Source organism: Patagioenas fasciata, chromosome 3 (genome assembly GCF_037038585.1).
Source record: "Patagioenas fasciata isolate bPatFas1 chromosome 3, bPatFas1.hap1, whole genome shotgun sequence".
In the NCBI taxonomy this organism is placed as follows: domain Eukaryota; kingdom Metazoa; phylum Chordata; class Aves; order Columbiformes; family Columbidae; genus Patagioenas; species Patagioenas fasciata.
In genome coordinates this window covers 35714674-35728529 of record NC_092522.1, presented here as the reverse complement: position 1 = coordinate 35728529, position 13856 = coordinate 35714674, and positions in this window count along the sequence as shown.

Here is a 13856-nt window from a genome sequence, read left to right as displayed (position 1 = left end):
GCATTTGGGTCACTAAATATAGGAATGGGATGGAGAAAGTGGCCTGTTCCTCCAACCACTCTGCCTCAGTTCTGCTGTACAAGTGGCACAGAAAAGGGGGTGCAATGCTGACTTCTCTTAGGGAGATAAATTAGAGGATGTGGGCTGCCTGTGCAGATGAAGGTGAAAGCTGGGAAGCCCAGAGCGTAACTCACACCAGCTGAATCAAACAACCAAGAATGCTGCTGCCTTTCCCAGTACACTACATAATCCTCCATTTGCTGAAGTGTCTCCACCAAGCCGGCCTTCTGGGAGCACAGAAGTGGTCTTGGAAATGCTCCAGGCTTTCCTCTTTCCCATCACCTCTAGCAAACACAACTCTGCTATAGACCCATCTGTCTTTATATTAGTGGAAAAATAGGAGGTACCTCAAGACACCCAGTCATGTCTGTACATTTTCCAGGTCAAAGTTTACTAAAGGGACTCATTATGTTTGTGTTTCACCTTATGAACACTTGTACTGCAATTGTCTGAGATGCCTCCAATGCCCAGCAACTGTGATCTGCAAGTTCAAGAGGTCCTTGCCCTCTTGTGGGTTTAGCCATAGTGCATGAATAACCGATATATCAGCAGCAGCTTTTGGGCCAGATACTTGGTTGCTCTAAGTTGAAATGAAGCTTTTTAAACCAATGTCACTCCCCAGGTTACACCAGGTGGGGATGTGACCCCATAACCTCATTAATCGTTTCTGTTTTGTCCAGTAAGTGCATCTATTATACTGGGATGGGGGAGTATTAAAAACACTGTCACAGAGGGACCCCAAAGTCAGTTTTAGGTGGCAAAACAAGTTCCAAAACAGACTTCATTCTGGCTGGAAAAGTACAGCCAATGAACTGAACAAAACAGGGTTTATACCATTAGTTAGCACTCCAATAACATAAGATAAAGGTTCAGATATCAGTTGAGGAGATTATTGGGGTGCAGCAAATGAGAATAATGAGGATCCACAGCATGCATGCATGCTGTCACAAGAAACAAAGCCAGAGCCCTCTGACTCCAGGATACTACACTCACCTGGTTGGGCAAGGACTACACTTGCCTGGTCAGCAAGGACTTAAATTATCACTTACTCAAATGAGGAAGTGAGGCACTCCCAGTCCCGGGAAGTTTCCTTAGACAGCGTTCCTGCATAAGGGTAGGACTCCGGCACAGACCCGCTGCTCCAAGAAGACCACAGAAAGGGAATCTTTGGTGGGAACCCTGTTTTATAGTCTGATCAGATCTGGCTGGGCATTCCAGAAGCTTCTCAGCTTCTCTGCTCCCCACCTCCTCTACTAACAACCCTGTCCAACTGACTCTGGGTCCCACAAAAGAGCCATTAACTGCCCCATTGAAGGAGAGGGGGATGTACAACTGTCACAGCAGTTCTCAGAGAAGGGGGAAGTGCAACTGCCCCAAGCACACTACATATAATGCTACCACGTGGACTGATATTCTTCAGATGTTGGTACAGCTTCAGCTCCCTTGTTTTTGTAAAAGCAAACTGCTAATAGAGGTTTGACACTGCAACTAGTTCAACTATTCAGTAGGATGCATCCCTGAGGGGACTGTCATTCTTCTTGTTCTCACCCAAATAACTGCCTCCACCTCCAAGAAAGAGACTCATTCTCTTCAGTCTGTAAGAACACCATCATTAGTGGCTAGCTGGTCTTTAATACAGCTGTGTGTCCTACCTGCCCTCCTGCCACAAAGCTGACCTGCAGACAGCAGCTTTCATGTTAAGCAGACAGATGTATTCAGGCCCAGGGGATCATATAGTCCATGTAGCATGTAAACTTAGATGGCCTCAAGATCCAGGACAGGCTCACTCACTGGGATCATGGGGCTTGCAGAGAGCCAGAGGGTAGGGTCAGAAAGTGGCACTTATTTAGTTTAATCTTTGGCATTTAGTTAAGAGAAGATAAATTCTTTTACAAGTAAAACCAGAGGAAACAGAGAATGAGCCCATGCTCCTGTGCAAAGCATACTAGGTAATAGACCAGCTGCCTTTTCAAGTTGTTCCCTTAAGCTGTCAAGATAGGGATACTACCATAAAATTGTATTAGTGTCTTCAAAAAGTAGCCTGCATTTCTGGTGTGGTGGGGATCTCTTTCATTTTGCATTGAAGCAAGAAAAGAGAGTGGAAAAGATTGTTGTAACTGAAGTTATCTTGCTTTGTGATTGATTTGGTATTTACCCCTACTCTGTGGCACTGACTGTAGCTTCCTCTTGTGGTTCAGTCAGAGAAGCAGGGACTGTGGAGAGAACAGGAACTTTATTTTGGAAAATAAAGCAGTATGAAAGCTGAAGACTCTGAATCTCATCATGACTTACACTATTCTCTGCAACCAAGGAGAAAAAAAAAACACACATACACTTAAAAGCACTTCCAGAAGGAATTAATTCCTTCCCAGAGGACACCACCACCTAAACCAACTAGAATCAAAAGCATACAGATACAATCTTGTGAAGGGGCTAGAAACACAGCAGAGGTGTTCAGCTCCAGTGATCACCTGCTGGACACCACTGCTACCCACAAACTCAATAGAGGCTTGAACCTAGCTTTTAGTCAAGGCCCTCAGTTTAACAATATGAGCCTGAAATGGATAGTGGCACACTTTGACACCTCTAGTGGGCATGATTAAAACCAGCTATACTGTGGAGAATGAGGCTAATTTTCCAAGATTTTCGTGCTGCTGTCTTCCATTCTGGAAATCTCTCTAAGATGTTTTTAAGCATTTTCTTAAAGATTAAAAGGAATACTGAGGGAAGGAATGGTGGCTGAAAAAAATGTACTAAGGTCCATAGAGCAAAGCAGCCCTAGGGAAATGCAGCAAAAATACTCCTCTGCCTACTACCTTCTTGCTTAATAATTGTTATATATATTTACAGAGGGGCAAAAGAGCAATCCAAGGAAGATTAACCTGAAGTCTAACTGTCAAATAGGTAAGGTTTTTTGTCTTATTAAAAAAAAATACAACAACGGAAAAATACAAGCAACATGGTCTGAAGGATACAGAAGTGCCACTGCAAACTTGAGCAAGAAGGCTATTATTTGGACACCATAATAAAAACAGGCAACTTAATTAAAGCACTGCATGGACTGCTGCAAGCAACCATGCCTGCAGCTTTCCATCCAGAATTGTGACACAGGCCTGAATGTAGCAGCTCCAAAGTTTTTCAGTGATTCTTCTTTGTTTCTCCCTTCAGTTTTAATTTCCATGCTTCTCAATTTTACTTTGAGGGGCTTTCATTTCTCTCTCCATTGTTATGTGCTGCATGCTGCTTTGGAGGTTGTCAAAGAGCACGTGGATTTGCCATTGTCCTTGACAAGCAAGTAGGAAGCACTGTATACATCTGAATAAGTTTGTTTTCTGCCATGGTTTCTCTGCTCTTCCTTTGCACATGCCCAGCATACCCTGGTCCTGCTGTTTGCAGATGGTCCCCCGCAATGTGCCCCACACAGTAGTGCAAAACCTCAGGTGGTCCCTGGGGAGAGCTGAGAGGCATCACCCCCTCTGAGCAACTCACAGGGGCAGCATCAGGCTGGGCTCTGCTCCTTTTAAGTACCTATGCTGTCCAGTTCAAGCCATATACATTCACTATACAGCAACATAAACCTACCCTTTATTACCTACCAAATACAGGACACTCTACCTGATGCTCCCTGTGCTTCGGTAGCCCATAGTGCCTGGTAACCTGTCACACACATCATAGATCACTCTCTTCCTGGGGAAGAACACAACCAGATGACTATATTTGCATTTCTGTCCTAGGCTGACTTGTTAATTTTTAAATAGGAACCACCGACACAGACTATTTGAATTCTGAACCTCAATGAGTATACACATGGACTTCTCTTCCCAGTGACTGAAATGCAGGCATTTATTCCACCTTGCAGGTGTCAGCAAAGTCTTATAACTTGCACTCAGACAACAAAAGGCAATGGCCTTCACTTTTTTCTTTGTTGTTAATGAGATAGCTTCCTCTCTGGGTATTGTGAGTGGCAGGAGGTAGACACCTGCCAATAAAAATGTTGAAAGGATATTGTCAACAGCACACTTCATCCCCAGCTCTCCATCAGTTTGAATACAGAAACTATGTTCAAATTACAGTCCTACTATTTGGAAGGTGAGAACACAAGGTCTGCACCCTGCACACAGAAGGCCGAAAAAACTCAAGCTGCTCTTTTCATCTGAAAACATCATAGAATACAAACTATTTAGTCTTCTCATGACGGTTTTTCTTTGCAAAGTACCATCTTGAGCATCCTCAGCCAACAGCAGGCCGCATTCTGCTCCCCTGCTCCCAGTTAAGTCAGTGTTCATCTTTTCATCAGCTTCTTCAGTGGAAACATTTACTGGTAGTATATAGCACCTTCTGAAGTTGTAAATATTTATTCCTAGGGAAAAAGCACAGTAATCTCCATCATTGCACATGTAATTTAACAGTCTTTGAAGTTTCTTGTGCTTTCTAGATTAATGGTAAATGGGTCATTTCCATCACAGCCTGTTGTGCAGTAAGGCCATCCACATCCATTTTCACAGCTTCACAGACTTGGACACATAGAGAGGAAAATACTTATTCATGAAAGAAGGTCAAAAGCCATATTCAGTGTAATACTCTGGAACAGGGCTCTTATGTGGCAGGCTCTGACTCTGAAGTAGCCAACACACACAAGGACTTGGATTCCTCCCAGGAACAGAGACCCAGTTTAGGGCCATGACACTACCTGCTACCTCTCTCCCTCAAAGGGATACCATTGGACAAAGAACAGAGTCCAGCAAATGAAACAGGAGCCAAGGGAGACGCGCATGCATTCTCCAAAAAGAGCAGCATCTGATCGCGTACATTCTTCTATAAGTATGCTCAGAGGCAGCAACCCCCTTTCCTTCTTGATAGCAATTGCTATCATCACTACGAGATTGTGGCAATAAGACTAGTGAGTCTCTGATGATTCCCAAGCAACCTGTCAGTTTAGATATAGCTCCCCAGAAGGAAAGCCTGGGAGTCCCTGATTTAAGCACAGCTGAGGAAAGCAAAATTTACTGTGCAGTCTTTGTGCAGTAAGGTAGAAAAGGTACAGCTCAACCATTTTGTGCTCTGGCTCAGTTATATAGACAGCCCTCTTTTTCAAGTTATGCTGAATAGTTGCTTCTGTGTTGACATTCAGGAAATAAAACTGTTCTTTTCATGAGTCCTGACTTTGCAAAGTTGTGATGTTGCTGTGTTTCCAGTGTTTCAGTTTACATCCCTGAGTGGGTTTTGCAGCCAGTCCTGCTATTCCCAGTTGCTTCCAACCCAGCTGCCAGCAGGTCTGACTCCTTTTTTGGGGACATGCAGAATTTCTCAACTGCCAGACCGAGTTATCAAATGCTACAGTGAAGACTGAGATGGTTGAAGTGACCTGTGAGGTAGCAGCTTTAGGATATGAAACATTACTAAAAGTAATCATACTTTTCTTAGTGTCTACATTGTTCAGATCCTGTGAGTCCTGGAGAGGTGCAATCATGACCTTCTTCACATAAAAGTCAAGTCTTGTATGGCTCTTGAGAACAAATTGTGATCCCTAACACAAATGCAGTCTTCACCTTCCTGCTGCTGTACACACAAGCCTGCACAGCTAATGGCCCTCATGGACATGGGCAGGATCCTGTCAGAATCACCCATATTCCTGTGGGGTTTAGTATGTTAGCATTTTCCCGAAAAAGATGCACAGCCTTTTTTTAATCTTTGTTTTATTTTTTTAGATTTCCCTCTTTAAAAAAGTGACTCAGCACATCACTATGCTTCAGGCATGAGTTGGTAAACTGTTCATCTCTACTTTTGCTTCTTCCTTTTTTTCCCTGACCATCATCTTCCTCTAAAGGGAATTTAGGCCAGTCTCTGTTCTCTTGTCAGCCAAAGATGCTGCAAAATGTGGTGTTGTTTACTATCAGGCAATATCTTCCCTCTATTCAATTAGGCCTGTTTCTCTTGCCTGTCTGAGCTTTTGTGATATTTTGTCTTCAGGAAATGACTAGTACAAAGCACAGGCATAATTGTAGTAAAAAGCAGAAAGAATTTGAACAAGTTATTTGGACTGCAGTAAAGGATGCAGATCTTGAAAACAAGCATCTGACCAGACAGCTAGGGATTTTAACTGCTTTGCATCCTGCTTTCTATCAGAGCACAGCTACACTTCATTAAAACTAAAAAGGTGAACTAGAAAAATACAGCACCCTGACTTTCTGCAATGACAAACAGAACAAATGACGTTAGCAATTAAGTTAATTTTATCTCTAAGTCAAGCACTTTCATTTCCCGTGTAAATCAGATCTCCTCCAGCAGTGAGACAATGCTCCCCTGAAGCCTACCATGCTGTTATTATTACTGATACTGACATTGTAGTTACTAACCAATCTCAGAGAATTTTCACCATACCCAATTCATCTACAAAAATACCTCCATCAAGGAAAAAGCATGTTAGAAGGATTGTACCATGAAAGCAAACACTGCCAGGTTATTTCCTGACATCTTGTGGCTTTAGGTAGCAACAGGTAGGTTTTACAGTATCCTGATTGGTGTGGCACAATTGTCTTTCACTCACATTGTAAATGGGCACTAAAAGAATTTGGATGGAGCACACCAGCCTGACCACTGTATCGGCTGGTGATTCCTGCCCCACACTACCCAGAGAGCATTTCACAGACAAAATAAAGCAGGAGTGATGAAGGAAATGCAAGGGTTGGCTGGGCTGGATATATCTGACGCAGAGAGAATCAGAATGTTCTGTGTTTCAATTAAACCACAGTGGAGCAGGGACTTCCCACAGTATTTCTTCAATGAAGTCGCTAGTACTCACCGCTGGGCACTGAGAACATAAGTGCAAAAAATCGCTATCTCATTTCCCCTGTTCCTGTGCCTGTCACTGTCCTGGATTCTCAAAGACAGAGTCAAAAACAGGACAGCAGCCTGGTAAAGCATGCCATGTAGAAAGGAGTATTTTTCTCCAATACAGTACATGGAGCACCACGTTCATTGCACTGGGCTTTCATACTTTTTTTTCAGCAAACACCACCTTGGGAGAGGGACCCATGCAGAGGACACATGTAGATCCAAGCCTGACCAGGATTTTGGGGCAGTGAGTCTAGTTCACACTAGTTTTGCTGAGCCAAGCTCTGTTCCTGGCTGTTGTTTGTTCTACCAATTTGTCTACAGTATCCATAAGCCTCTTCTTCTCATGCTTGCTATTTCCATTTCTGAGCATCTCATGCTATAGATATTCCTCCTTAACCCAGTGGGAAAGGGCAATGAACACTACCCACTTTACTGGAAGGCAACAGAGGTACAGAGAGTAGGAGTACTTCCTTTAAAGTTGGACATCAACAGGTTAAACAGGGTAGATACTTCCACATGATCTAGACATCCTCATCTTCTTTTCTGGGAAAAAAATACCTCAAATGTTTGGCTGATTTTTCCAATTCTATCAAATGATCTAACATAATATCTTCTTCCTATAAATCCTGCCTCATTGTGTGGGTGTCTGATAGATGTTTACCAGGTGAGACATTGCCCTTAGTGATGACACCCAATGACACCAAATAGCCTTCATGCAGTCTGTGAATAAGCCAGGTCCTCTTGATTTCCACAACAGCTCTAGCACCACCAGAACAAGCAGGGCCTTACACTTTTTCTAGACTTTCTCGGGTTAATTCTTCATTGCTTTGCATCAGGACTGCTCTTTTACAGCAATACAAAGTGGCACAGCCCCACATACACAGCATATGTGGTTCTAGGAGAAAGACAATCTTGCCCTGACTTAAAAAGGATGTAAGTTGAACCTAGAGAAAATAAAGGGTGAAAATACACAATATGGAATTTGGAGTGGAGGTTGATAGGACCATGTTCCCATTCATTTTATACACTGAGAAAGAAAATGCAGAATGACTTTGTGCTAGCCTCATACATTGATCAGAACATCATGAGTAACCACTGTGAACAATGATAAATTTTATTGTCTCCACTCTGACCAGTCACTTGTAAAGCTGTGGACTCATTGTGAAAGAACCATTAGATCAAGCTGCTAAAATGTGAGACAGTTTATGGACAATGCAGAGTCTATTTAGACAATGAATATTCATGATCTATTCAGACAATTTCACATTCATGCTTAGATAATGCAGATTTATGCTCACACACAATGATTTGTGAATATTTATAGGCAAGCACCTGGACAGTATTTGACACAGTCATGAATATTCATGATTACATCTGAAAGAAAGAGAAATGCTCTACCTGAAGTTTGAACTACAGACAGAAAAAGCTAATCTTCAATATCTATAGCACCTTAATGACAACATATAGCAGCCAAAAATAGCATAAAGATAAGAACTAGCAGTAGGGATCCAATCACGCGAAGGACCAGTAAAAAGCCTGAAAGCTCTTCTGAGCTGCTAAAAACAATTTCCATTGGATTAGTCTTTTGTCAGAAATCAGGCTTCTGGTCCAGCACCTTTTCTGTTTGAAAAATATCCTTTTACGGGGGGAGAAGGGAGGGCTTGAGGTGGGTTTTTTTGCCTAAAATCTTTTTTTTTTTTTTTCCCAGACAAAAAGACTAAAAAGTTTGTTGTGAGAAAAATACACACTTTTGTGATTGGATCTGCCTGCCCACATATGTGTCTCCACATTTAAGGGGTCTTCATGCCAAGCTAGCCTGTGCCTTCAAGGTTCATGTTTAAGGCCATGCTGCTCCAACTCAGATTCACTGTTCTAGGTCCTCATGGAGAGGTTCTCAAAGCCAGCTGAGATGAGACCAGATCATTGCCTGAGGCATGTGTGACTCCTGAGAGCCTTGGCGTAGCTTGAGACAAGAGAATCACAGATTAAGGATCAGTTTTCCTGATAAGGGGATTGCAAGGCAGAAATACAGCTGGGGACTCCAGGAAAGAAGAGGTGGTAGAAGAGAGGCTCAGGTCAGGGGAAAGGCAGCTGCTAGATTCACAGTGTTTACTCACTTGAATTTTCCTCTTGGAGGTGAGAGGAACTTGACATTGGAGCTCCCTCTAAGGGATGGAAGAGCCTTTAGCTGAGGGTTTACAGAGGCAGCGGGAAAACAGAGCTCTGATCATCTAGCAGGTGTGATAGCAACTCTGCTGACAAGCCTCTCATGTAAATTCCCAGTGTTAATGCCAACTTCTAGATAACTCTGTATCCAAACTCTAAAACTAATCTCGATCTCCCCATTTAAAAGATCACCAAAATCTCCCTCTCTATGTTATTTCCACTGCTCTTTAACTCCCTCTCTGTGTTGTGGTCTAACACAGCAGGCAGCCAAACGCCACACAGCTGCTTGCTCACCTCCCACAGTGGGATGCCGAAGAGAATCAGGAAAAAAAGTGAAACTCGTGGGTTAAGATAAAGACAGTTTAATAGCACAGAAAGGGAAAACAACAACAACAATAATAATAGTATATACAAAACAAGTGATGTGTAATGCAGTTTCTCACCACCAGTGGATCAGTGCCTAGCCCATCCCCAAGGAGTGATTGCCACCTCCTTGCCAAGTCTTCACAGTTCATACACTAAGCATGATATTATATGGTATGGAATATCCCTTTGGTCAGTTTAGGTCCGCTGTCCTGCCTGTGTCACGTCCCAGCTTCTTGTGCACCTTCTCACTGGAAGAGCATGGTAAGCTGAAAAGTCCTTGACTAAGTACCAGTTAGCAACAGTTAAAACATCAGTGTGTGATCAACATTATTCTCATGCTAAATCCAAAACAAAGCACTATATCAGCTACTAGGAAGAAAATCAACTCTATCCCAGCCAAAACCAGGACACTATGATAGTTCATAAGTGCAGGAGGAATTAAACCTCCCCGTGTTCACTGGGAGAAAACAAAGCCACAATAGACGGTTTCAGAGGCTCACTAGCAGCCAGAGCACAAAGCTTAGGCTGTGTCCATTCACATTAGACCATGTTTTGTCACATTTCATCCTGCCTTAGTGAAGGACTGCACACAAGATGTGGGGCAGCAAAAATACAATAAATACCATCACCCTTACCTTGGTGCTACCCAACAAGTGTTTTCTACAGCTTGATGTTGTCTGGACTAAGCTGCATAGCAGACTCTTTGACCTAAATTCATTGAGACAGATGAAAATTATAGCAGTTGAAAATAAACACATCGCCAGTCCAGTAAAAAGCTCAGTTATTCCTGTTTCTTCAAATTATCTCTGTATCTGGCACTTTTCTGCTGAGACTGCCTCCCTATGAGAGGAAAATACAACTTCAGCTCTGCTAGAACACTCAGATATCACGCAGCAGCCAGATATCAATGTTTGGTCCCAGTATGTGTCCCAGGTAGGGATGATTTGTCTTGGCTCCTCTAGGCTCCTTCCTGAGGTTTTGACTCTCATGCTCCCTACTCATTCTACTGTTGCCTCCACTTACAAAGAAATGATACAACCTGAAGAACTACCTCTTACAAGTATCTGTTCTCAGCCCACATTGAGCAAATGGCCTTTATAAGACATATTCTGATGGATGGTATCCCTGTGGTGGGCTGTGGATGGCTCTGAAGCCTAAGAATGAACAAGTGAACAGTTCTGCCTTCCTCGGCTCCAAAATAAGTTCCCCTCATCAGCAGCTGGAAATGGAGCGGCTGTTGGTCCTCTCCAGCTCTGGTGGGAATGATTCTCTCCAGAGGACACAGCACAGGCATTGCCCACACGTGGCATTGATATAGCAGGGGGTGCAAAGGAAGGTTGGATCAGTTGTGCTAGATTTTACTCAGAGTACAAGGTGTGAACTCTAAAGGATTAAATGACTGACAGTGAATCAAGTGAACAATTATCATTTCAAAGCCTCCTGATTATTTAAAGGCAGTCTCATGACTATAGAGGGTTGGTCTCAAAAAATTTGATTGAACAGCAACAGAATTAACAGGCAATTTGTTGAATACTACCTTTTCTGCCCTGTTTCTCCAGTTTTCACCTATGTTGTACTTTCTGTCAACAGAAACAGAAGAATTTCTGCATCAAAGAACAAAGCCTTTTGATCAGTCTCTAGGAACAAGCACCTGAAACTTCAGAGGAAAAGTAATGTCCTTCCTGTACTTCTGAATTTCTGAATACCTATTGGATATGTTATTTGTTGATTCTCTTTCAGGAAAGATTCTTCCCAAGCCCCTTTTTAAGTTTTAAAATGAAAAATAAAAATACACAAACAACAATATAGAAAAAGTAGAACTACAGTGACATTTGGTTACCAATACTCCCATCCTTTCTTTGAATTTATATGAAGATTTTTAACATCTTTGGGCTGGCACTGACTCTGCACATCAGTATAGCATCTGCTGCAGTGAAGCTCCAAATAAGGAAAGAAGTTGCTCATTAATAAATAATCAAAGAACAGTGGATGCTACCTCTGACAGAGTTAAAGTCTGGCAGATAGACTATTTTTCACAGATATCTCACTTGTCCTTTGAACTCTATTGCCAACCTATCCCACGCAGTTAATTCCCTAGGTCTGTTAAATACTGTGGAGTAAAAGTATACACTTTTTTTTGCTTCAATAAATGCTGCCCTATGGTTTTACTATGTGCTTTCAGTGCTTCTTGCCATCAGACTTACAATGGGAGGCCTCATATTGCTTCTGTCAAGACATATTCTTCAGTAAAGCCCTTCACCTGAAACCTTGTAAACACTGTTTCCTCATGGTCACTCCAAGTCTTCAGCTAGACATACAGTCCAAGGCTTGCTGGAAGCCCTCTGTTGAGATGCTGTGTTTGACTGTGCAATGATGTGTGCTAATAGCCTCTGAAACATACAACAAACAACTGCAAGCAGTGAACACTGCTATACTTAAATGCTAAGAGTCCATCCATAGTGGCTGTTTCTTTTTGTTGTTGTTCTTCCTCTGTGCATCTGAAATGCAAAGAATTAGCAACAACAATATCTTTAGAAATAAGTGCAAGGGAGGAGAAGGGTAGATTCTCATGCATGATCTTCTCTTTCCAACCTACAAACCATGACAACGTACAAGCTTGCATTGATCTCTGGGGACTCCTGAAGACTAAAGGAAGAGCCAGTCATTGCCCACTACTTTCACCTTTAATAGGAAAACCTGTAGAAATAAGTGTCACACTGCAACATTATTCTGTTCGCAGCAGCTGCCAGCTGTCACAATAGCAGCTGCATTTACCTCTGGCAGATAAAGGTAGGGAGAGACAGAAACACCCTTGCTTAAAACAGGATGCACAATCCCAGGGAGGTGCCAGATGCCTCATCCCTGGAAACATTCAAGGCCAGGCTGGACAGGGCTCTGAGCAAACTGAACTAGTTGAAAATGTCCCTGATTATTGAAAGGATGTCGGACTAAATGAGTTTTGAAGGTCCCTTCCAAACCAAACTATTCTATTATTCTATCCCTTCACAGACTGCAGCACCTGCACCTGCTGCCTCCAAAAGCAGCAGCAACTCCAGCCTGTGTTGGATCGAGAGTAGCAGGGACTATCACCTACCTCCAGCTACTGATCTCCCTGCCTGGATCTCCACAATCACATTTTGTTTCAATTCCAACATGGCCCTGCAGGAATAGCAACTGAGCACATCACCTGAAGTGGGAGAAGCTTTAGAGCATTTATATTCCTATGACACCTGAAACAAAGCAAGCTCAAAGGCATATATTAATGAATTTGTCCTCACTACAGCTGGTCTGGAAACATTTCAGTTCAGTCAGCTTTTCGTTGGAAAATGTTGATTTGTCAAAACCACTATTCTTCTTGGGATAGGTTTGAATTCAATAAAGTACTGGGCTGGAAACATTTTTGAAATCTAGAATTAGAGTGGCTGGGAGGCAAAGATGAGGAAGGATTGAGAAGGCACAATTATCATCCTATTGATTTCACAAGGCCAAGCTCATTCTGTGGGTAAAAGTCTTTGTCCCAGGATGCTGACAGCGCTCATGAGGGGGACAGCAGTGGCAGTGACGGTGGTATTAGAACATCATGAATAAACAGAATTCAGCCTTCAGCTCTGCCAACATGCTCTGCAAGCATTAAATTCATGCACACACCAGGAGGGAGATAAAGTACCACATTTACTCACAGACTCTTAATAAAAATGCCATTCAGGGTTTAATTAACATACTTTTTTTTTTTTTGCAAAATCATCCCACAGCTGCAGCAAAATCTGGTTTTCTACAGCCTTCCAGGGTCAAATTGTGCAGTAGCTTGCACGCAGGTGCATCTGCAGGGTGGTTCATTCAGGCGAAGCCAGTATTTACAGCAGCACAAAGCAGAGCAGACTCTATCCCCCTAAAGTTCATCAGATATCCTTTCCCTCCCGTGACTGGGTTTTTCTTTTTGGCTTGTCAGCAGCAGAGGAAAACAATAAAAGCCTCGTATTGCTCCAGCCAGATGGCAATTCTATTTCCTCCCATCTAGCTGACTGCGTGGTAAGCTGTGCCTGTGTATGCACGTGTGTGCCTGTATCTGTGTCTCTTCTCCTCTTGCTTCTGCCACACTTCTGCCTGCCCCCAGCACTCTCATACAGAGAAATGGTGTTGAAGAGGATTCTGGAGGCTGCAGGTACAATGGGACCAAGCCTTTGCCCAGGAGCAGGATCCACTAGGATCTCAGGAGGACCACAACCGCACATTTATTATTTTCAAGTTGTCTCTGCTGAGATCCTCAGCTGGGACAGATCTCAGACTCTTCAGCTCCATGATCTTCTCTGCCTGGAAGAACAACAGGAATTCAGGGAAGGGAAAATGGGATGCTCAGAAGAGGAAACAAGATGCAGGTTTATCGTTTTATCTGTGTTGTCTGTGTGCCATTGGAATACATTAACTCC